The following is a 26,071-nucleotide window of genomic DNA, read 5'->3' as shown; positions in this document are numbered from 1 at the left end:
GGTTTTCAACACTTAGGCATGTTGGTGTACCATTTTTCTGATATATTGCATTAGTTTGCCCTCAGGCGTGAAAACATGTTACACGATTGTGCAGTTCAATTTTTTGCATAAAGACCTGTGGTGTCGACCATAGATCCACCTGCCAAGGTTTGTAAACACAGTCGCCTTTATTCACATATTTTTAAGAATTAATGTAAATTTATAAAGTTAAGCTTGGGAACATGGCATTATTTCGCAACCCTATTCACCCGTATTATTATGCATAGGTAGTAGACCAATGGTTACAATATTTAAATGCCAGCTAGTGCCATCCAATTCGACCGGAAAATTGGTTCTTCGTCCCCTTCAACAGCTCAATTTATGGCTCGTGCAGAAGTACCACATTGAAAATGAATCCGAATACCGTGACAGGAAAGTTACCTCGGAGTTAGGCAATAACATGCTTTGAATAAAAAATTGCCCATCAATACTGGTGGTGGCTTGGCACATTATAGCCAAGGACTGGACATGCCATGAGGTTGAATAAAAATTGAACAGGGAATAAATAATGGCTGTAAAACAGTCAACAACAATGCTTGTTAAATTAAATGAGTTAACATTCAACATCTTTTCAAGCCATGTAAAATTTTCAAATGCAAACTGTTATTGGAAAGTTTGGACTCAGCACCGTGCATAACACAGTGCAGCAGTCCAAGTGGTGACAATCCTAAATACTGAGAGATGTACAAGATCATCAGTATAGTATACTGTAAGGCACAGGAGTGTTCACGGAAGAGACCATCTTGTAGACAAACAGGTGGGCCAGAACTGTTGCTGCTTTGCCAAAAGTGTTCAGTCTTCCTGAAAAAGATATCAAGCAAAGTAGTCCATTAAGCTTTCTGCATCCATACAAAATACCCACTTGACTTCTCTTACTGCAGACTTTTCCGAAAAAAACACAAAAATACAAAATTAAGAAGCTGCCAAGTTTTTTCTTGCGAGATATGCAATGAGTGTGCAGCACACTTTCATTCTTGTAATATCTAGAAAGACACAGCATTATAATGAAGAAAGACGAGGCTCATTTGCTTGTCCATGTTTTGCTGCCATGTTTTTATACACCTAGCAAAAGAACAAGGTACGATAGCTAGTGTGCAGTGTTGCTTGTTGTTTTGTGGAGGCAACTCCTATTACAAAAATAATTCATTTATCCTCAAAACTTAGTGCAAGTTCTCCCAAATAAATTGTTTAAAATCCTAGGCTAGATGGGACAAAATATAGATATATAGTACTTCTGAGGCGTGCCACAGTGGACAGCCTCGATTTTTTAATTTACATTTAAATATCAAACTCTCTTTATGCCAAAGCAGCATCTAGATGTCTTTCTCACAGCACTTTGGACTAAACCAGCGGTGCACATAGCACCTGCCTGTAAGCACTGCACCATCCTGCTTCTGCCAAGTATGAAATGCGTGCACACTGAAAATTTTCTATGCTGCTTACTCCTTGCTATTACCTTAAATCTCCACTAGCCAACACAAACTAGACAACCAATTAATATAACTATCAAGTGGAAATGAATGTAAAAATTTTCCTAACAGCGATAACTTAAATCACAAGGCACATGCAGCCGATCCTATGTTAGTCCTGTTGTGAGCCACAACAGGACTAACATTTGTGTCGCAAATTTGTGAACGGTTTTGCAACTATCAAACACAAAAATAAAGTTAAACATCATAATAACAATGCGCTGGTGAGCTTCAATGTATATCGATGTACATGCCACTTCATTGTTAAGGCAACGCATCACAATACTGACCGTTTGAAGCAAAACGGGAATGCGAGCTAGTTGGCGGGTAATAGGCGAGGTTCAAGTTTAGGTATATATTTTCTGCTGAAGCAATAAAGCTTTCAGTTGTGAGTAAGCGTTCGTGCTGTGCACTTTCTTGTCCTTGTCTTCTTAGCACTGCCGTTATATAAGTACTGACCATTACGCCAGGAACACTATGAATCCCTCACAATACAGTCAATATCATGCTACAGGTGTCTATCATCGAGGCACTCCACTGTAAATTCAATATAGTGTTATGGCGTGACAGAGTGCAGGTGCAGATTCTGTATACTGTATCGGATGACTGAGATAAGAGCTACCATGAAATTGGACTCAAAATAGTGATACTCTCAATGTTTCCAATGTATCAATGACTTACTTCATTAAACACAGGTATGCATTGCACAATTCAGAAATGGATTCTATTTGATCACTCTCTCCTAACGAGATTGCTGCTACCAACCCAGGTTCTGTGAAGCATCCAGATGAGCTTCGAGAGTTCTTATCAAGCTGCTGGTGTCCACAGCTGCATAGCGTTGCATGTGCCATCTTGAGCACCATCTGCAAAGAAAAAAAGAAATGTACAGATTTTTTGCAGTGACTCACTATTTCATGCTGCACTAAACAGCTGTAAAGCACACCAATACCCAATTCAGATAACCGGCATAAATTCAGTTAGACGTCATTTGCATGAAACAATTTTTTAACTCTAAATTTATTATCCTAAGGCACTCGAACACAAAGAACTAATTCAGTACATAATGCAAAACTGGCAGTGTAGATAAAGCGTTTTTTTTTCTCAGGGAAAACAGATTCCAGAGCTGTTTCATTGTTGCTCCCGTTTGATGTTAGCATTGAAAGTGCTGCTGTGCTTCTTATGCAAAAGTGAGCTTAGAGACAGACTTTACGAGGCATCATAGTCTTCTTTCCTGTTTTGTTCTTTTTATGTAACGCTTCTTTTGCATTATCCTTTATTCCTCGTACCCTCTTCCTTTGCAACAGCATGGCCAGCCAGTTTAAGAAGTGGCTAACCTGCCTGTCTTCCCATCTATTTCTTTCTTTCCTTCCTTCATTTTAAGTCTTGCAGCATTTACAAATACAGACACCAAGTTCAGTAGTGTAGTGTTGCCAACTGCACAAACATTCATAACCTACAGCCAACCACAAATTTAACTGCCTGTGCGAGACTAGAAAGCAAATACTTGCGTTTTCAAGTTCACTCCACAGCTACCATTTCGTCAAAAACACAGCATTTCAGTTCCTGATAAATTAAGTTGTTTTCCGTGTATCATTCTAATGAAAGAGCTCCAAGCAAAGCATGATAAAGCATGGAGAAGGTGCACAACAGCACATCCTTTGAGAATTTGCGATAAAGTCATCTGGTGATCTGCGTGCCATTGTCTACTGCTTCTGGTGCTGCCCTAAACACAATATTTACATTCATCAAGAAGCATGAAGGTAGGAAGCTTACATATGACTTACAGAAGTAAACCATAAGAAATGACGAAAGGAGTTCTGTTCTTGCTGAACATTAGTTTTTTTAACTGTGATAATGTGTAATGGCTGCTTAGCCTTACTTCAAAGCTTCATAATAGTCTTATGAGAGTCACATTTTTTAATTATTGTCCCTCTGCCATCAGTATTGCATTGAGCTGACTTGCACTGATGTGACTGAATAAGCCTGGCACACCTCACACATCTTCAATTCGATGAGAATATTCACATGAAATCCAGGAGAGTTCAAGATGTCGCTAATTATGTCACCAAATTGTCACTAATTAAGTGACAATATCGTAAAATGCACTTGCTTCACCATAAACGCTGTCACTTAGCAGACAACTTTCACCTAATATTGCCATAATCATATCTTTGCAGCATAATTTATTCGTTCCAGTCCAGCCTAATGACGTAATTACCCTATGGTATGCTGTTTCTTTTTTGTCTGAGAGACGACCAAAGTGCGCAATGCAAAATTGTTATCGAAAAGTATTCCCACTTACTAATATTAGGGAGTTTTGGAATAGCGTGCGCCAAGCCCGTAGCCACAGGGGAAGGGGGGGAGGGAAATTCTGATGGAGGGGGGTGTTTTACCGAAAATGAATTATGAAAATACGCGTTTTTCTAAAAAAGTGAAGGGCGCAACGAAAGGCTCCAGAAGTTTCGCCCATCTGTTTTTCTTTAACGTGCACTGACATCGCAGAGTACACAGGCGTTTAGCGTTTCGCCTCCACCGAAATGCTACCGCCGCGGCCGAGATGGAATTTAGGGTCGGCAGCCGAGTATCGCAACCATCGCACAACCGAGGCTGACAACTACAACTGATTCAAATTAAAACAAAAGTTGCCCTTGATGCACACGTGACGGAATGATAACCGCGGCCTCTCGCTTGTTTATGTTTTCTGAAAGCACGCTGCCGCATTCACGCTTTATGGCAAGCAAAGAAATTGTATAGCACAAATTGTCTTCATTGAGGCGTACCCGCTCTTCGATAGACTGGCCGTGCAAAGCATGTGCCTTCACAAAAGCTTTTTAAACGCGCATCAAGCATCACAGATATGTGCGTGTAATGCTTTTTCATTCTGCTTTTTATTGTACTTTCCACGCGACACACTGTGCAGCACTACACACGTGATTACGGCGAGAGCAAACAGCGCTAAACACGGGATGGAGAAGAAGAACGACAGACACAAGCGTTTAGCGCTGTTTGCTCTCGCCGTAATCATGTACCAACCAGCCCAGTTAAGCACACTCCTGCACTACACACGTGAACGACGCGAAACTGAGAACACAGAAGCACCACTTACCGTTCGCATTTCCGACTGTGCCTAACCAGGTGCTGGCCGAACACGCATACACGGAGTTGCAAGCACGCTTGAGTCTCCAGACCATCATAAAACCAACACAAACATGCTCACAGTGGGGGATGTTGCACTGCCGTCGCTAAATGGCGTTCACGTCCAACGTTCAGATCACAGTCGCGCACACACGACACGGGCACGCACAGCCGACACAGCTGAGCAATTCGGAAACTTCGATGACCGGGCAACGGGAGAAAATGGCGAAGGCAGCGACGGGCGACGGCGAGACTTCGAATTTAGCACGCACGCTTCTCCTCTCCTGGTGTGCGTGCGTGTGTGTGTGTGTGTGTGTGTGTGTGTCTGTTTTGTTTTTAAATGCGAAGCATTTCTTAGCGAACCTCTGGCACTTTGAGCGTTTCTATCTACGTATCTAACTATCTATCTATCTATCTAGCCGCCTACGTCTAGGTGCTCTCATGATGGCCTCCTTAACTTGGTATAGACCAAAATTTGTATGGGAGGGTAAGAGGAGTTGACCAATATGACTGCCGGGTCATGACATGAATAACGTTAAAATCTTGTTGCGTACGTCGTCAAACCCTTTCCACTAGACACGTGTGGCACATACCCGTTTACCACGGGCCGCGGTGTACGGGTATGCGCCACAGGTGATTGACAGTTTATATCTACCCAGGAACGACGAGAACGGACATTGGTCACTTAATTGCTAGAGCGTTAAGGAAAACCAACATCGGCAGCGTTGACTCAACGAATGGGAAGAATGAAAATTAGGATCCCGGCAGGAATCGAACCCAAGCATTCTGCGTGGCAATCAGGTATTCTACCACTGAGCCACGCCAGGTCTATAAACTGGTTTGAAAAAACAGCCTACGCAGGCGAATTGTCGGTGCAACGTCAATTGCGGTTGTGGTGCTGGCTATCTAATTTTACGAAAAAGCAATAAACACTAAAGTAATGTGGAACAATCTTGGCAGAGAACAGCGCTTTGCGATAGGTGGCGAGACGCTGGAAGTTGTAAAGGAGTACGTCTACTTAGGACAGGTAGTAACCGCGGAGCCGAACCATGAGAGTGAAATAACTAGGAGAATAAGGATGGGATGGGGCTCATTCGGCAAGCACTATCAAATCATGAATGGTAGTCTACCACTATCTCTCAAGAGGAAGGTATATAACAGCTGCATCTTACCGGTACTTACCTACGGAGCAGAAACCTGGAGACTTACAAAGAGGGTTCAACTTAAATTGAGGACGACGCAGCGAGCGATGGAAAGGAAAATGATAGGTGTAACCTTAAGAGACAGGAAGAGAGCAAAGTGGGTCAGGGAACAAACGGGGGTTAAGGATATCATAGTTGAAATTAAGAAGAAGAAATGGATATGGGCCGGCCACGTAGCACGTCGTCAGGATAACCGGTGGTCATTAAGGGTAACTGACTGGATTCCAAGAGATGGCAAACGCGTGAGGGGGAGACAAAAAATTAGGTGGGTAGATGAGATTAAGAAGTTTGCAGGTATAACGTGGCAGCAGAAAGCACAGGACCGAGTTGATTGGCGGAGCATGGGAGAGGCCTTTGCCCTGCAGTGGGCGTAGACAGGCTGATGATGATGATGATACTCCTACGATGTGTACTACTACGATACAGGCGTCATATGAGATTAACGTCTGTAGTTCCAGTGTTGGCTCCGCTTTTATAGCAGTCTAATAAACAATACGTTTGTATTCCTATGATTCAGCAAGCTATATTGAAGCATTGCTCGACCCCGGAGGAATACTGTAACGAAAGTTACATATGATATCCACATCACCGCACCGTAAAGTCACTTCGTCCACCAGAACGACGCAGTGTCCTCTTAGTTTCTTACGAGGTTGCGCGATGGCCTCATGCTGACCGAGGATAATGCCAGATTGATTGACAGCCGCTTTGTAGACTAGGCTACGTAGGCCACATACGCCCAGGTAGTCTACGAATACGACAAACACCATCCAGTGATGTTGGTCTACGTAGCACTATCCAGGCCTACCAGCCTCGACGGCCTATACCTCACCAACGCGACGGGTGGCTTCAGCTTCTGGCATGTCGCCGGCTCTGTCGACAGACAATGTCTTGACGAAATGACCGAGGCATCCACGGATTCCAACAGCTCTACTATACGACATACTTCACTACACATGGACCCCTCGTCACCACGATCACGACCGGATCCTATAATAAGTCATGACCAGCTGCTGGTACTCACTGATCACGGTGATGATGTCCTTGTGCAAGAACTGTCAAGAACTTCTTGCACACATGCACACGGGTTCGTGAAACGTGCGTGCGTTCTCGGGACACGTATAAGCACTACATATCAGCTTACCGCTTCTGGTGTTGGCAATACCAACATTGCCACTGGCAGCATTACCCAACCGTAAACAACTGCCTATATAACACATATGCGGCTCTTCAACATATATGTGTGCGTATAAAATATATACAAATCTTTAGCGTCATTTTGTAACGTGTCGCTCAGTAAAAAAAGTTACGCCACAGTCACCTACTCGCCGCATGCTTCGCATAACATCGACTCCAACGGTACGTGGGACCTGCCGAATTTTTATTTTGTCTTTCCTCGCTCGCGCATGCCTCGTAAGGTTGCGTTATCGTGTTTCTCGGCGGCTCATGTAACAGCCCTCCCGTTTAGCGGCCGCTTGAAGGAAGTCGCGTTTATATATATCTTTTATTTTGACGCGAGAGCGTCAAAGAGCTCGTCTCGCAGGAATTCCGGTGTCGGCGGCGTCGGCGTCATTGGTTCTGAGCGAAAGAGCAGCGTTGGTTGGTCGTGAGCGAAAATTCGAGGTAGATGCAAAGAGAGAGAGAGGGCGTTTGCACTTTGGCTTTCCTTGCGGCACTGTGTATACGTCTCCATCGAGAAGCGAAGGCAAGCTATAGCGATTGAGAAGGCGATAGTGTGTGTGTTTGTGTGTGTATGTGTGTGTGTGTGTGTGTGTGTGTGTGTGTGTGTGTGTGTGTGTGTGTGTGTGTGTGTGTGTGTGTGTGTGTGTGTGTGTGTGTGCGCGTGCGTGCGTGCGTGTGCGTGCGTGCGTGTGCGTGTGTGGGTGCATGCGTGTGCACGAATATCGCTCTCGCGTTTTAAAGACGAAACGTGCGAGTCCGCCCCCCCCCCCTTTTTTTTCTTTTTTTTCCCTCGTGCTCTCTGTCCACAGCATTTTATTGCGTACGCTGCGGCCTGCCGCCTCTAGTCAGTTTATAACTAGGACCTGACTCAGAGTGTGCGTACGTGTGAGTATAATCGCGTACATTTATGATCGCAGACTCTTTGTGCATGTCAGCGGTTTTCGCCGCGATAAGTTGACGAGGAATGTATCGCCGTCACTTCATCGATTGAGCTACTGCCAAGGATATTAGACTGCACGAACTTTTCTTTACAGCTCCTTATATTTGGAGAGTTGCAAGACTAAAACAAGCTCTGAAACAAGCTCTTATATGGCAAGAGAGTAAAACAACCTTTTACTCTCTCGTGGGATGCGGGAGTGAAACAGGCACTTTACTCTCTTTCGCCAGGAGGAGTGAAAGGCCTTTTCACTCCTCCTGGCCAAAAGAGAGTAAAGCGCCTCCCTGAGAGAGAGTATAATGAGATCTGTGGGAGTAACACAGCTCTATAACTCTCACTGCAGGAGTTTCAGTTTTTAGAGTGTAGCAGGACTGAAATTGTGGCGTGCAGTACACACACGGCGATTTGACCACTCAGTAATTACAAGTAACGACAGCCGCGGTACAGAGTGAAAACTCCTCGCTTCAAAAAATTGAAAGTGAAGAATTATCGAAAAAAATAGCGCGAAAAACTACGGAGCACCAGAAAAAGGATTACACAAACATCGCTGACTTACAACAAAGATTTATTCGTTAACACCACGCAATACTTGCACAGTCCAAAACGAAAAGATATAAGTACCAACACGCCCAAGCATCCACTTTAGCTAAATAATTACGCTACGAGAATGCTCCATACAGTTAATTTCTTACAGGGTAATGGACAGACTCGTATGGTATGCTATCAAGCGTCAGTTATCTTGGACAGTCTTGAAAGCCATAGCTTTACTGACTTTGCCTTACCGCTGCTAAATATTACTCAGTTTTACATTGCAGCGGCAGCGCAACGAAAAATCACGATAATATACAGTCGGCGAGTAAACAACCGAGCCCTTTCTTAACGGCTGCCCCGGCGTTTGCCATGCAGACTACGCGTTTTCGTCTGATAGCGGAAGCTTGTTGCGCCGCCAGCGCCACCAAACCGGAAGCTGTCCCGGCGCCGCGCGACGGGTTGGCTGACGCGGGGAGTTTTGCAACTTACCTGGTTCTATAAACGTTGTCCACTACGGTGTCCCTCATAATCATATCATGGTTTTGGTACTTTAAACCCGAACAATTATTATTATTATAGTATGTCTTCGCGCGCTCTGCAATCACATATGAAGCTGAAGAAACAAACCGCCGGCAGTAGCCTAAATGGAAATCTTGAAGAAATAAGAAGCACGAAAGGAAAAGAAATGCCATTAAACGTTTCGTAGAGGACTCTACAAAACCTTTTGTCAGTTTAAGTTTAGTCTGTGTGCCTAGCCTCTTATTTTTTTTGCGCGACCTTAAAGGAATCGCTCGTGCGTCGATACACTACATGAATCACCAACGGACAAGTGTGTGCACTGCTCACTATAACTGCCTAATTTGCGACAGGGACGAAGCTATCTCTGTGATTTATTACAAAAACTTTGCAGAACAACTGGGCGCAGAAAAAAAAACTGAAATTGGAATTTTAACTTCATTTTACATGTACGTCATATTGCATACGCACCCACATATATAGTATTATTATGAATTGTTGGACGAGCTATCGTAATATGTTCTTTCTGAGGACGAGAGGCTTGCCACTTATAAAATGAAATATGTTTCTTGACCATGAAGTCTAATTGAGAAACCCAACGGTCCCCTAATAGTGCTTTCGGTTGAACACTGGTACTGAAAAATCAGGAACGGCTACCACTTGTAAATAGCTTCTCTGCAACACACATTATCCTTCCCCTTGTAGACTGTTAACAAGCCATCTCCCGTCGTACACAAAAAACGTGACCTTATGCAGGAATGGCACGATAAAGCCGATATTGAGCTTCGTACGTAGATTAGTGCAATTATTTTGCATGACATAAGACTAAACCATACAAATTGGACCATCTCCCCGAAGGGAACCCTGATGGGATGTGAAGCAGCAGAGTTGCGCACGGGTGGCGTCACGGGTTGAACGGCGCTAACGCGGGTGCTGCGGTGAGCGCTGGAAGATTCGTTTGAAGCGAAACTCGGTGTAGCGTTTACTCGTGTAAACGTTTGTTTGAAACGCAGACACGGGAGGTGAGCGGGCGTTGGAGCCGACAGATGCGGGTGCGCGAGGGGAGCGTGACGTCAACGCCCAGCTGTGGCGTGACCTACTTGGCACCGCTCCAACACCTGCGCCGAGGGAAGCGCGTTGCCTCGCGTTTGTGCGGACGGAGGGACAGCTTTACACAGGCTCTAATGCTAGTCAAAGAGCTGCTTCGCATCTAAAAATTATTGAAATGTCAGGAGCGCTTCCCTTTCGGGGAAATGGAGGCAAGCGAACCTTGGCGTGGGTGTACCTGACGTGCTATTTTATTTATTTCTAATGGCGCAAAGCTCCATCCTAACGCATGCCTTCAGTTTTACTATAGGTAGCGGGCGTTCCCGGAACACTGTTTTCGGGCTGAATCGACGTGGCGTCTTTCATGTTTTCTGCAGCTTTCGACAGCCTCTAGAAGGCCCAACGAAACGACCATCACGCGGTCACGGAAACACGGGTTCGGAATTCAATTTTCGCGAAATCGCAACTTCTTCTGAAATATGAAATTCCTGATATCGACCTAACACGTGGTCCAGCAGATTGATTTCAATGAAGCGCCCATTACATGCGTGCTGCTTTAGAATTGTTCTTTCTCTTTTTTTTTGCATCGTCGGTAGAACGTTTGCGTATGCTACAGTTCAGATCGGGCAAACATGAGCCCATGACCATTTTTGGGTAGAAGTGTACATATCGTGTCGTGTATTGCAAGCTCATTTCTCACTTGAATACCTTTCTGGTGCATCCCGCAAAAAAGTGTATAAAGACTTAAGTGAAGTGTTTCTTCCCATTGCCCTGTAATCGAACCCAGTACAATGCTGGCCCAGGACATGACGTTCTCAAAAGGGTAAAAAATGGCATTTAGAACGGGTGTAAAAAGTTTCTTCTTTACAAATTACATGCTATCACACTCGAAGCAAAGACATATTTGAATGAAAACATAAATTTCGTACCCTGTATGAACCACTGTTTCATTTGCATAAATCCTGAAGCAATTGAACATGCATTTCTAGATTGTTTGGAAGGGTATTTCTTTTGGGACATTCTTCAACGCACTTTGAAAGAAGACTTGCCGATAGACAGTTATGGGAATTATATTTCTAGCGACAGACAATGAAGAAGGCATGCCTTTTGATATAATGCCTCTGGCGCTTCATAATATGCGGCTGTCGAGAATGGCTGTGCGTCATGCAGATATCGACAGAAGGCCAACAAGGAGTTATTTATGCGGATGTGTTAGCCAAATAATTCAGATGTACAAGCTACAAACACCAGAACCGCACTGGCTTCTCATGTTAGAAATAGTGATGCAGATGCCTGAGTTCTGATTGCCTCTCCTGACAGCCTATGAGTGGCTGGTCTGTGTCATATGTATTTGTTTGAATTGAATAACGGCAGCAAATAAAGATATAGAGCGCATGGCCTAGTGGTTAAGGCACTCGCTTTCGGACCTCGGTGACTCGGGTCCCAGTGCCCGAATGAAAATTTATTTTTCTTTATTTATACTTTGTTTGGTGTGCGCACCAGCAGTGGGTGATGAGGGTCTTTTTTGGGTGAGGAGAGTTTCTTAGAACACCACCAGTCACACAGATCAGTCAATACAAGATTTGCCACGTTCGTTACGCTGCACTGCCATGTGATATTGTGCTTTTTTCTTCATTCATTTTTGCTCATTCGGCTCTCGACGTTAACTGGCCTCCAAGCTGTGCAATTCAAAGAGACCCCCAAAAATATGTTACGTGCAGTTTTGTTTCAACCGGTACAATACAGCTGCTCCGGCAAGGACATAATGTTATAGCAGTAAGATATCTCATTAGTAACATTTTTCATGCCTATAAAATATTTTTTCCGCAATATAATGTGTATACTATGTTGACTTGAATTTTTCACCGTATTGAGAGAACGCGAAATTTTACAGTATTGTTAATCTAGCAAGACTCCCTGTATTTCATTTCATTTATTATATCCCTCAAGGCCAACGGCTATACAGAGATGTAGTGGTAAATCACAAAAAGGAAAAAAATACATGCCTGATCCCTCCGTCATAGGGTTCGATATACAACACGAAAGTGAAGCGTGTCTTCACAGTAGTAGTGCTTATTGTGTAGTGATATATGAGAGCTTGTACAATGTCTATTCGTGTTTGGCAGCTTTAGCACCGTTTGACGTGGATGCACCCATGTTGACGCCTAGTGGCATGTCTCCATTGCGACGGCTAACGCCCATGATCATGATTAAACGTTGTGGTAGCTGAAGTTCTGAACATATATTTGGACACAGCGAATCGTGAATCCCGCGTAAAGATGACATCAACAAAAACCAACACCGGTGGGAAGGTAATCCGTGGGAAGGTAATCGACAAGGCTTAGACTAACGAAGCAGAGAAACCTGCCACATTAGTTCAATACCTCGAGGCTACGCGGCAAACTGAGGCAATCCGTTGGATGGCGTAGTGCCTGAGGTTGCGCTTTCGATGCTATAGCAGTGGCGCTTACACTTTGGTGGGCGCGAAATGCAACAACATCAATATACTTCATTTGTTTGCATGGAATAAACGTGGCCAGACATAATCCCGATCTACAACCCCGCCCTCAGCCCACGCACAACGAGTGTCCTCTAGTGATGCAGAACTATCGATGGTACTATCGATACTATCGATAGCTGAGTCACTATCGAACTATCGATGGTGAAAAATACTATCGATCCGGCTATCGATAGTAAGAAATTCGATGGTACTATCGATAGTATAAAATCAACAGCGCGGACTCCCTGCAGATAAACTTGGTTCCCCGCGCGCCTGGTACATAGTGTAGCCGTATGAGCAGGCTGAAGGGCAAGAAAGTGGACATGATTGTGCTCTTCACCAGAGTGCTTTGCTCACACATGATCATAAAGTCAGACTGTTCAGCTGTAGCGGAAAGGAAGCCTTTACATGTGGTGGGACTGCGCGGCTTCAAATTGATATTGCATTTTCTGATTTCAAAATAAAAAAAATATCAAGAAGTTAATTGTAAGGTGTAGCTGGTTGCTTTTGGATACGAGTTTCTTGATGGATATATTCCGCCATTTTCACGGCGGAAATAATTAATTTCTTTGCCGAAAATTGCTCACAAATTAAGCGAAGGTGGTAGTAGGCTATCGCAAATATTTTGGCAATATGGTCGGCCAGCAACATCATCATTATTCACACCACTATCGATAGTATTGTCACGTGGTTGTGACGGTGAAGAATGCTGCAGCAAGACTGGGAAATACGGAGCTCTTTATTTGGGCGAACTTGTGCCCAGAAAATCAAAACTCAAAATACAAGCGATACATGCTGCGCACTGATAGTGGCGGGAGCAGTCGTCAGCCTTTGAGTAATCTGATCATCGGTGGAACGCGCCGTCCTTTATACATCAGACATCAAACCTTCCAGCTTTATTGCTGGTGCTCGCGTAAGCTCTCGAATAAAGTTGACTATTCGCGTTCGGCGCGTAGTCTTAACAGAATTATCTAAAAAAATTGTGAAGCTTCTCAAACATTACGGCACGGTCTTGAAATACTTGAAATAACGGTCTGCGCCAAACGTTGCTAACAGTCTTTGTGTGTAACTGAACACGAATACGTCAAAACAAAGCAATAAACACGCGTGGCAGTAATATCGCTAGTAATAATAAAGATGGCACTATCGATAGTTTGTCGATAGTAGCACTATCGGTAGTTTGTTTACACTATCGATAGTTTCAAAAAAACTATCGATACTATCGATAGTCAATTTACCGATAGTTCTGCATCGCTAGTGTCCTCATCTCATTACCAAGTCTCAAAACTGAGAGTTGTATACCTCGTAAATACTGTGTCGAAACCGGTGGACACTATGATCTCAGGAAAGAAACTAATAAGAAAAAAACCCGTGAGAAGTTGAAATTATGCATTAGCGGTCATCAACTGAATAATACAGCGAGAATGAAAAGTGACATCACCCCCCGTGCGTCTCGTGACTCCATGCGCGCGAGCTGCGCATTCATTTCGCCTTGGAATCGTTCGAGTGGCTAAATGAAATTGAAGAAAAAAAATAGCGTTGGCTTGGCTCGACCTAAGGTCACATGACTGTGCACTTCTCGGCACGCTGCCGGCAAACACTTCTCGGCACGCTGCCGGTGCGTTCACTTCTCCTTTGCTGTGTTCGCAAGACTAAACTATTCAAACAAAACGCGTTCACGTGATATAAAGTTCACTGCAATATCAACGTTTAAACAACTACTTCGGTTTCAAAACTCAGCTCTGTTGCGCGGCTCCACCGCAAGCGGAGGCGGTGAGTGGCACTGTAGTCGCGTCAGGCTTCAGCGAGATGCGCCGGTACGACCGCTGCTACCGTATCGGCGCACTGGATCAGTTGCGTCACTGCGTTCTATTGACGAACAGAGATTCGGAATTTTGTAATACGCAGCAAAAGAGATTGCATGTGTTACGCGCCCACAATGCCGACATGTTTTGTGCCAGGCTTAGGAGCGGCATATAGGACAAACAAATGACCGCGGGCTCAGCATCTTGGGCTCAGCCTGATCAAGCGGAATAGAAGGCTGCTAGAAAAAGCGCAAGTTAATGAACGAATGTACTGTCGAAGTGCTGCTTGCATGACCAGTTCTTCATAATGAACTTGCGAAAACCCGCATAAACGGACGCAAACATTAGGTCAGGGCAAATTTGCTGTTTTATTCTTTGTTTTTTTTTTCTTTGCTGAGAGCATGGTGTATGTGTTGGTTATCTTGGTTGGTTGAGGCCAGTGTGGTTTTCAAGTATATGTCAGTTCCTAGTCCAGCGTGGTGTTGTGATTCCTTCCTTCGTGTGCGCGTCTTTTTTCGCTGATTTTTTAAGTATCAATAATGAGCAAGTCATGAAATCCAGGATCGATATGTCTCGTTTTTCCTGAAAATCATGAGAGGTTGGCGTGTAATTATTATAGATACGGAGGTAACTTGGAAACGTTTGAATTAAACACGAGATTTATGCGCATTTCTGACATGCACTATTGGGCTCTAAAATTTACTACTTATCGCTTTCAATAATTCAATTTTTATGATAGTTTTCAGCAAATTCCGAAGCAGTGAGTTCTGAAGGCTGATTAAATGACATCAAGGGCTTGGACAGAAGTTCATTTTACGCGGAGAGGGGCGCGGGGGGGTGGGGGGGCGTATAACTACTGAACACCAGGGGCGTAGCCAGAAATTTTTTTCGGGGGGGGGGTTAAACCATGGTTTATGTATGTTCGTGTGTGCGTTTGTATGTGTGCGTGTATATATACGCAAGCAAAACTGAAAAATTTCGGGGGGGTTTTAACCCCCCAACACCCCCCCCCCCCTGGCTACGCCCCTGGAACACACCCCTGGCTACGCCAGTGATTTACAGTCAAGGTACAACAATTGCGGGAAAATGTTTGTTGATTGCTTTATGTGGTGTAACGTCCCAAAGCTACTCAGGCTATAGAGACGCCAAAGAGGAAGGCTCCGGAAAATTTAATTCGACAAACTGGGGTTGCTTAATGGGCAACGAAGTAGCACAGTACACGGGCACCTAGCATTACGCCTATATCGAAATGCGAAGAACGCGACCGGGATCGAACCTGCACGCGAACAGCTTTAACCAGGAGCGTACCCAGCAATATTTTCGGAAGGAGTTGGGGGGGGGGGGTCAGTTCAGGCGTATTGGTGTGTGTGCGTGTATATATACACATGCAAGGCTGAAAAATTTCGGAGGTCTGAACATCCCTGCCCCGCCCCCTGGCTACGCCAGTCTTAACCATTGTTATCGCGGCGACTTCATCGAAAAGAAAGGGGAAAAACTGTAGGTTATAACGAAGCGGGTGCTTGACGATGCATTTAAGCATACTATGACAAGGAGAAAAATAACAAAATTAGTTGAAAGGGTGTCGTTTCAAAGCAGTAAAAATACAATTAAGCTGGAACATAATGGTTCAATTTCAGTGTGTAATGCTTCAAAGATAATATTATTGTTTAAAAAGGAAAAACTAAAATTCCAAAAAGATTTTTATGAAGCAATAAGTTGCACGCAATATTCGGCACCTAAGTGCGAATTATGTAGGGCGAGCTGAGGGCAGAATCGGACATGTTAAAGTCATTTTCGATCTCAGCTTTAGTCGCGGCTGGTCTGAGCGTAGTTAATGTCGGGCACAACTGGCTATATTCCGCAACTTGCACGAGTGCGTCAGTCATGACCGAAATATTTGATCCTGGTCACGCTTTATCGCAATCAAATTTCATCGAGCGACACATCCGTAACTTTCTGTACCACGTGCTTGCTAGCGCTTGCGAGTTATACAACTGCGCCCTAAAATTACGGTGGCTACATCATTGCTTTATATTGATATGAATAACAACAATGTACAATGGCGTTTCCCGTTATCCTTGCCTCTTCTTGGGTATTTCACATAAGCAGTAACCTAAATTGCAATAAAACCTGTAATTGGGCAAGGCAGAGACCGTCAGAGGAGGGACATCACGAAGCGAGCCTCTGACGAAATTATGCAATACCTCGCGAGCCTCCGACGAAATTATGCAATACCTATTTGTTTCCAAATACCTACGAGAACCATTACAGACTCTTCTGGTAGCCAGGCAAAAAAGTTTGTGAAATCAGCTCTTCTGTTATTTCAATAGTGCACTTACCAGTGAGCAACGCTAATGTCTGTAGCAGTGAACAAGGCGAGAGCAGCAGCGACGGCCGGGCTCACGGCGCCTACTGTCATTCGCGTAACGCAGAACACGTGCAGACCCGGTTTAAAATATTGTTGCTGACAATCGTGCTATTTAACAAGATTACCTAACCGGAAAAATAAGTCGTTTTCGCAAATCCGTTGGTAAGCAATTCAATATTTGTGCGGGCAATCGCAGCTGCCCGCGGCCTTCACTCGCGCCTCGCCGTCTGCTACGTGGAGCCTGTTGCTGCAGTAGCGCCACCTGTACCGAAAGTCGGTTGCGCGCGGCCTTCAAAGTACGGCGTAGGGGGGCCGTTTGGAAACTGAAACAAGTTCTATAAACATTGTGCAATATTGCATGGCCGGATGACTTTCGCCTTCGAGTCGTCTTAGGCGAACGGGTAAAGTGCTCCGCGAGCTTCATAACAAACGCTATGGTAATAAAAATGTTATTATTATTATTATTATTATTATTATTATTATTATTATTATTATTATTATTATTATTATTATTACTTCTACTACTACTACTACTACTACTACTACTGCTACTAGCCGCGTCGGCTTGAGTTTCGATGGAGGCGAAAATGACTGAGGCCCGTGTACTTAGATTTAGGTGAACGTTAAATAACACGAGGTGGTCGAAATTTCCGGAGCCTTCCACTACGGTGTCCCTCATAATCATATCGTGGTTTTGGCACGTTAAAGCCCAGAAAAAGAAAGAGAGAAAGAACACTACTACTACTACCATTACTACCATTGATAATGGTTGATCTAATGTCCACGTTTTTCTCAACTTTAACAGTAGAAATTGCGTTTCACAGGCGATACTACTGAACGAACATAAATAAAATTAAGTCATATAGTAGATCACAGCGGCAATGTAATCGATCACATTGCCGATCAAGTAAACATGAGCGACGAGGTGATCGATCGGTTCGTGTGCATGTATCACAGCGACGGGGGGCCACTTCTTGATGTCTGCGCAATATATACGCACACAGGCTTTACGCGAAACAGCTGTGTGTAAGTCAAAATGTTAAAAAAGAGTTGTTATAGCGGATTCGTAATTAGGGCGAACACGCATCACACTGGCTTAAGTTCGGGCAGCTGCACAATGTCACCGTAAACGTGAACGTTATCAGCAAGCGCATTAGCGGACGGGAAAATATTTCGTACGCCTCCCGGTGATTACTCCCGTGGGGCTTGATGAATCGAAGCTCGATGGAAGCCATCAGGCTGTGTGCGTCAAGCGAACAAGTCATCCCGCATCCACAGGTTCCAAAGAACGACAATCGGTGATAAGCTTAACCGATAGCCACCGCTCGCCATTAAGTGAACAGCTCCTCTAATGACTTCCTATACTGTTTAGCTTTTTGATGCCGCTCCCACTGTTTCAAGAGGTCCTTCTGACACTGGTGCTCCGCTGTGTTTCACAGCGAACGCTGTTATGAGATCACAGCAAAGCCGTTTTGGCGCCGTAGTTGTCCGCGCAGCTGCCCGTAATCACTATCGCGCGAAATAAGCAAAAAAAGAAAACGAAATGAGAAAAAGTTACCCAGGATTGAACAGGGTTGGAACCGCAGCCCTCTTCGTGGAAGACCAGTAATTCAACCACAGAGCTATATCGGTGCTTCAAACCCCTTGGCAAAAGAAGACCCTGTAATGGATTCATGTCGGGAAGGAACGACGTTAACATATGTAATATAGCGTGGTTGAAGTATAAAATAAGGACAAGGCGTCACACAATGCGAATGGCGTAACGAGTGTGTTGTTGAATGCTGTTACGATGGGCACCTGCGCCCAAGGGGGAGCGGCGTCCCCTGTTCTTCGAACAAGGCGTCGAAGAGCTGCTTGCCTGCTGACAGCCGTTCAAACAATTGAATTGTCCTCCCGAGAGGGTAAGTGAGGCGTCATGCAGTCCGACACATCAAGGTTCGACGAGACGACCGTAATGGTCTGCGCTTGCGACATCTTCCTTGATGAAACAGCGACGTCAGCGCGGATGACAACCCGTCCCGCTAATTGAGCGGCGACGTACTTCGAAGCAGCGGACTTTTGTCCGAGCGCGTGACCCATTACCCTACGGCCTTCACATGTTAAGGAAGGACCCCCTTGGTGTCACAGGTGCAGAGTGCGGTTGCCACGCCCCAGTCGAGGACTTTTACCTGGGCGGGTGTGGGCGGCACCCGTACTAGTACTGTGTGTGACATGACTGGACCATCGCAACTTGGAGCAATTCCCCCATATAGAGATCTGGGGATTAAATACCCTTTAAAATGAGCCCCCGCGGGCTCTGTCGACAAAAAATCTTCGTCATGTAAAACAAGATGTTCGTCATGTAAGGCGAAATGCTCGTCATGTAAAGAAATGTTCGCCATGCAATGTATATAAACCCCGTTAAGTTTCCCTTCAGTCTCTTCATGCTGCCTCTGCATATTCCTGCCGAGTCTCCGGTGCCTGCAAATGCCGGTCGCAACAATGCTTCAAACCCATTACAAAAGACTCAGCTATAATTCTTCATCGTCTTCAGGCAAAGCATCAAGAAAGTACAGATGTCTCATGTTAATAAGTGCAATATAGCGTTGTAGGAGAGTGAAAGAACCACCACGCGTCACACAATGCGAATTACGTAATGCTTGGGTCGTGTAATGCTTCCAACCCATTACAAAGAGCTCAGCCATAATTCTTCGTCGCTATAAGCTACCGCGTCAACAAAGTGCACATAATGCCTTACAGGTGTTTAGCGGGTACCACGGTTCTCCGCAGAATCACGAAAAATGGCATAGTGGCTCCTTCCCTACTTCACAACAATTATGGTAATTTATAGCTAAGTGGGTTCCTCGCAAGTGCACTTCTATTGGTTGCCAAGGAAGCCCATAAGGCCCCCATGATCCATTTCCTCAGGTTCTCAATAAAGTTCTTTGCCATTCTCTCTTACTCACGTATACGTTGTGTTATATAGCCTGGTGGGAGAGTGAAATCGCGACCTGGCGTCACGCAATGCGAATTACGCAACTAGTGGGTCGTTTAAAGCTTCCCACCCATTACAAAGGGCTTAGCCATAATTTTTCATCATCATCAACCGCCGCATCAGCGAAGTGCCCGTTATGCCTTACATATGTGCATCTGGCACCTCGCTTCTCCGCAGAATGACGAATATTGGCGTAGTGGGTGCTTCCCAACTGAAAAAAAGTATGCTTGATGGCGTGGTGGATACCTTGCTAGTGTACTTGGTTTAGTAGTCGCAAGGGAGTTCACAATGGGCTCCAGAAAGGCCGCTCTTCCAGCTTTCGCTGTGACTGCGCGGCGCTTTCCGCTAGGGCCTGGCGTTTTTTTCTTCTTAGTTGCTTTTTCTTGAGTAGTACTTTCAGCAGCAGTACTTGAGGTACTTGAAGATATAGAAGTGATCGCGATAGTTTAGGGAAGCAACTGGAAACACTCATAAAATGTGAAGGGTTTGCGCTAGATGTCCCCAGCAAAAAAAATGTTTGTTATCGCTATAAGAAAGTAGGGGGCTGAAGAAGAAATACAAGTTAAAGTCGTTAACGCTACAATGACAAGGAGATAGTGATAACCGTGATTGTATAGATCGACTACGCTTCAGAGCTATTTAGTAAAAAAAAGGAGGGCCGAAGATTGTAGGGAAGGGTGTTTCTGCTCCACTAACGTGAAACTGTGGAGAGGCGAAGCACGCAGTGTGCGCCGGTGTTTCCTACAGCAAAATCACTGCTAATGGGCAATGAGAGACAGAATTGAGATTAGACACAGAGACCCGTTAACGTGCACGCTGCAAATCTTTACCGTTCAACTACGCACAAGACAAATCTCCCACCGGCACTACATTGCAGGTCAAGATCCAGTGCCTATGTATAAGCGGTGGCCGGTGAACGGTTGTGCAGCGCGAGCAGTTGGTTTTTAAATGCGAAGCATTTCTTAGCGAACCTCTGGCACTTTGAGCGTTTCTATCTACGTATCTATCTATCTATCTATCTATCTATCTATCCAGCCGCCTACCTCTGGGTGCTCTCATGATCGCCCCCTTAACTTGGTGTAGACCAAAATGTGCATGGCAGGGTAAGAGGATTTGACGAATATGATTGCCGGGTCATGACATGAATAGCCTTAAAATCCTGTCGCGTACGTCGTCAAACCCTTTCCCCCAGACACGTGTGGCACATACCCGTTTACCACGGGCCGCGGTGTACGGGTTTCCGCCACAGGTGACTGACAGTTTATATCTACCCAGGAACGGCGAGAACAGACATTGGTAACTTAAATGCTAGAGCGTTAAGGAAAACCAACATCGGCACCGTTGACTCAACCGAATGGAAAAAATGAAAATTAGGATCTCAGCAGAAATCGAACCCAAGCATTCTGCGTGGCAATCAGGCATTCTACCACTGAGCCACACCAGGTCTATAAACTGGTTTGGAAAAACAGCCTACGCAGGCGTAATATCGGTGCAACGTCAATTGTGGTTGTGGTGCTGGCTATCTAATTTTACAAGAAAGCAATAAACACTAGATCATACTCCTACCATGTGTACTCCTACGATACAGGCGTCGTATCAGATTAACATCTCTAGTTCCAGTGTTGGCTCCGCTTTTATAGCAGTATAATGAACATTGCGTTTGTAATTCTATGATTCATCAAGTTATATTGAAGAATTGGTCGACCCCGGAGGAATACATTAACGAAAGTTACATGTGATATCCACATAAGCTCACCCTAAATTGCCCTTCGTCCACGAGAACGACGCAGTGTCCATTTCTTACGAGGCTGGGCGATAGCCTCATGCTGACCGTGGATGATGCCAGATTGATTGACAGCCGTTTTGTAGACTAGGATACGTAGGCCACATACGCCCAGGTAGTCACGAATACGAGAAACACCATCCGCTGATGTTGGTCTACATAGCACTATCTAGGCCTATCAGCCTCGACGGCCTATACCTCACCAACGCGAAGGGTGGCTTCAGGTTCCGACATTTTGCCGGCTGTGTCGACAGACAATTTGTCGACGAAATGAGCGAGGCATCCACGAATTCCAACAGCTCTACTATACCACATACTTCGCTAAACATGGACATCTCGTCACCACGATCACGACGGGATCCTATAACAAGTCATGACCAGCTGCTGGTGCTCACTGATCACGGCGATGATGCCCTTGTTCAATAACTCTCAAGAACTTCTTGCACACATGCACATGGGTTCGTGAAACGTGCTTGCGTTCTCGGGAACGTACGAGCACTGCATATCAGCTTACCGCTTCTGGTGTTGGTAATACCCACGTTGCCATTGGCACCGTTACCCAAGTGTAAACAACTGGTTATATAACACATATGCGTCTCTTCAACATATATATCTGTGCGTACACAATTTATTCAAATCTTTAGCGTCATTTTGTAACGTGTCGCTAAGTAAAAAAATTTACGCCACAGTCACCTACCCGACGCATGCTTCGCTTAACGTTGACTCCCACGGCACGTGGGATCTGCCGCATGTTTTTTTTCAATCAAGAAACTCGCTAGCAGACGCTGCCTGCGTCGGCGTTGTCTCTCGCGGGCGAGGGCGCGTTCTCGTTCCTTGCGAGCTGGTAGTTCAATGTTCATCGCACAAAGAGCGTTTCCATAGTCAACGAGGGGTTCGCTCTCTCTCGCGACACGGCGAGCGCTGAGGCGGTGGCGTGGACACACGGACACAAGAGAGACGTCAAGACACCACAAACGGCGTGCGTTTGTGGTGTCTTGATTTCTGTCTTGTGTCCTTGTTTGCACGCCCTGTCTCTTTAACCTGATTCATAAAATTGAAATGTCTAAATAAAACAATCATGCACAACAACTTTGAGAAGCAGTTTCCAATTAAAACTTTCAATGCGATTGCTATGCAGGAGTTGAGAATTTCCTTATTGGAAATATTCTAAGAGGAATACTTTTAAAACTAGTTTATACATATTTATCCTGTTTCTTTTTCTTTGAGTGCTGAAGTTGGAGAAGTTGGAATTTGAGAGTAGTTTCGTTTTTTGTTTAGGTAAGAGTAAGCTGCCGCGTTAAACGAATAAATGCATGCTCTGTGAACCGACTATAGCTTGCGCCGTTCTTTATCGCTGTTTATAGTGTCGTCAGTAGAGGTAGAGCTAAATATAGCACTGCGTCGATGGAGTATTAGATCGTACACTTATGCGGTTAGTGTTGTGTGCAAAAGGTTGATTGTTTTGATGTGTCTTTGCCTGAGCTCTTCTTAAAACTTTCTGCGTCTGAACTGGTATTCTAAAAAAACACTTTTATCGAGAGCTTTCCGCAGTGTATTTGCAAATCACTAGAAAAAATTGTTGGTTGTGTTCCTAGAACAATACCGACAGTGCCCGGGCTTGATCATCCTAAATACATCGAATATATTTCCAGTTTCGAAACCTCATCAAATTACTTCGCGGCAAGAAGGCCCAAACAGAAATTCGCACTAGTGGCCAAATGCCACCTAACACAACTGATGGAGAGACAATGAATGAGTGACAAAAAACATCTATACTCTAGTGTCTTTGAAAACACGTCTGGGATAATTCTACAGCACGTCATAACGCATCGTCTACCAGGTTATGGCGGAATGCCTGCGCGTCCTTTCGACCGCACACGGGCGATATTAAACCTACCAAGCTCGCAGGCGCGGTTGAGCGCGCAGGTGTGGCCAGCCGTAACTAATGCGGATGCCGCTCTGGGGGCCATCTGAACCACGTACTGTATGAAAGCAATAAAGAGCACAGCAAAGAAGAAGAATGTGAAGCAACGCTGATGAGACCTCCTTTGATCCGCTGACCCGTAATAAAAGCTCAGACAGCTTTAGCGTTCAATACCTTTTATTGCAAACTTGACATCCTTATCATGGCGGCTCCATAAAAGCACGGATTCTGTGGCACGTGGCAAGCACTCAGCGCCGACGCGGCGCTGCCTGTGCCTTCGCGGCAGACATACCATATAGCCTGCTCTGAAAGGTTTAACTGTAGTGTATAGGAGCAAGAGAGCTAGAACATTTTGCTGTACTACTAGGGCGGAATACCTTACTTTGGAAAGGGCGTTCTTAAACTTCTCTTGTTATCCCGTCAGTGAAACTCGGACTTCACGTTCTCTCGTAGTTTTTCACCTTTTTATATAGCCTGACCGTTATTTTGGCCGTAAGACGTTGTCTGCAATGTCAAAAAAAGATGCGTCATGTCAATAGATTGCGAGTCTGTAGGCATGTCCCATTTATTGTTTTTTATTTACTATCACACCGAAAACGCCATGGGTAAAATCTGTGGCACGTTTACAATAAATAGCTGTACTGTGGAAAACCCAATAAACAGTACTAAGGACACAAAGCAGTAGACAAAGATTTCAATGAACTTTACCAGCATACAAAGTAAACTTTCGCAGACGACAAGGTGACCGCACTATACAGCTATATAATAAAGAAGCATGTAAAGAAAATTGTGTATAAAATGAGCTGCGGTAAAATGTAAAAAGAAAATTTTAAATAGCGCCCGCGAGACCTGCTTTATCAGGTAAACTAACCATGGCAGGCAGTCGATTTTATGATGAAACGGCTTCACAAAAATACAAAAAAAGGAAGACAATTTGGGAGGTTTAGCTTAACTATATTCCCCAACCTTGAGCTTTTCGTCTCTTCATTTGGACTGTGTGGGGATTGCGGATGACCACCCCAACCACAGTGGCGGTGATAGCAAGCAGCGACGAGCGCCACTGTGCATGAACCTCCATGTCCGAATGTTTTATAAGCCAGCACTGTGAGCAGCCCGGGAGAAGTCGTCGGCGAACATTGGTCAGGAGTGCTCGCGTGCGTGGCGTGCGGTGCGTGAGGCGTGAGGGTGCGTCGACGAGCAAAGACGCGAGTGGAGAAAGAGGTGACGCAGGCGCCGCTGTAACCGCCGATGTGCCGAACGGTGGCGAGTTCGTCGATAAACGGACCGGTGACTGCGCTGGCGAGCCCGAAGATTGTGCAAAACGTTTAGAAAAGGTGGAAGGAGAACTGGAGGAAGAAGGTTGCAAGGAGAAGTACTTGGACAACAGTGCTGGGCAGTATCGAAGATACATGTATCTTAGATACTATCTTAGATACTCTATGGGTATCTTGTATCTGTATCGCGATACGTCTCGAAAGACGAGTATCTGTATCTGTATTTCCGATACATTCGAAGATGTATCGTGTATCTTAAGATACAAGATACTTCTATCGCAACACAACCACGCGAAACAATAATCGCTGGCCAAGCTCCGATTCTCACGCTGGTACTGGTGCCACTAAGCCATCTGAATAAGTCTAAGGGCAGTGACGTTACCTTATTTTTACGCCAGAGTAATCCAGTGAGGGTCGAAGATCAGGAAGACAAGCATGCGGACGTCTACGCCCAGCCCACGTACCTTTTGTTCTCTCGATTTCTTTTCTTTTTAGTTGCGCCAATACTGCGACACTTGCTCTTAGCCACTGTCTTGCACCACGTACTCCAGTGCGTGCGCCGTCTATCGCGCAAATTCTGATGTTGTTACAGTGTCGTTATTAGGGAGTTTTAGTGCCGCCGCCCCAAAGCGGCTTGGGTACGTAAGCCCTTGCGTTCCTTTGTATTCTCCGTGGATGCAGCTGGGAGTACAAAGGAACGCAAGAGCGTGCGTAGGCGGGCCGCTTGGGGGCCCCGGCACTAAAACTCTCTAATGAAGATTCTCTTGCCTCTTGCTCCGTAACGAAATGTGATGCGTGCAAGAACGGGGTTGCTTTGCGTCGCGTGGATTTTACATATCAGCGATTTGAAGGTCCTCGTGGATGTAAGTTTGACTTGCATGCAATGAATTAACTTATATGCAAATAAGATTCTAACAACTTCAGCACCACTGGTACTGATGCTAGATCTAATAGAGCAAGCGTTTACCTAAGAGAAAATATCTTGGCGTACCGTATTTTTCACTTTCATCTACATTTATTCAAAGAATTTATGAAATCATAATTTGATTATTAGCACAAGTGCTTTCTTAGCTGTCATTTTGCATCACATACATTACCTAGGTCGCTGCACTGTTTTTCCGGTCTGGTCACTGCAGTATGTCTTTTGTAACGCGCTCCCAAAATAAGATTTCTGCTTTATTCTTCTAACTATCTGCTTTATTTCTACTACTGTTTACAGATTTACACGTTGCCAAGGCGATTTTGAGAACAAATATATTATTATGTGGGCGTGCCTTGAGTATACAGTACAAAATATTCTGCTTACCGCTTAAGAAAATAGCGAAATTGTGTTTTCATTATAATAACGGAAATCATTAGGAGCCATCTTAAAGTTGTTAGGAAGGGGA

At 44.9% G+C, this 26,071-nt stretch overlaps 1 long non-coding RNA gene across 1 annotated transcript; it reads right to left on the bottom strand.

The window, feature by feature from the left end:
- Positions 1 to 796: 796 nt before the first annotated feature.
- On the bottom strand, positions 797 to 4,646 carry LOC125757517 (uncharacterized). The gene is made up of 3 exons (XR_007415287.1): positions 4,615 to 4,646; positions 2,274 to 2,371; positions 797 to 840 (listed from the first exon to the last, which is right to left on the bottom strand). It is a non-coding gene; the product is annotated as an uncharacterized LOC125757517 (long non-coding RNA).
- Between the last annotated feature and the right edge of the window lie 21,425 nt (positions 4,647 to 26,071).

This window comes from Rhipicephalus sanguineus, chromosome 2 (genome assembly GCF_013339695.2).
Source record: "Rhipicephalus sanguineus isolate Rsan-2018 chromosome 2, BIME_Rsan_1.4, whole genome shotgun sequence".
In the NCBI taxonomy this organism is placed as follows: Eukaryota; Metazoa; Arthropoda; class Arachnida; order Ixodida; family Ixodidae; genus Rhipicephalus; species Rhipicephalus sanguineus.
Note: the sequence above shows the minus strand (reverse complement) of the source record. Positions and strands in the feature narration are given on the sequence as shown.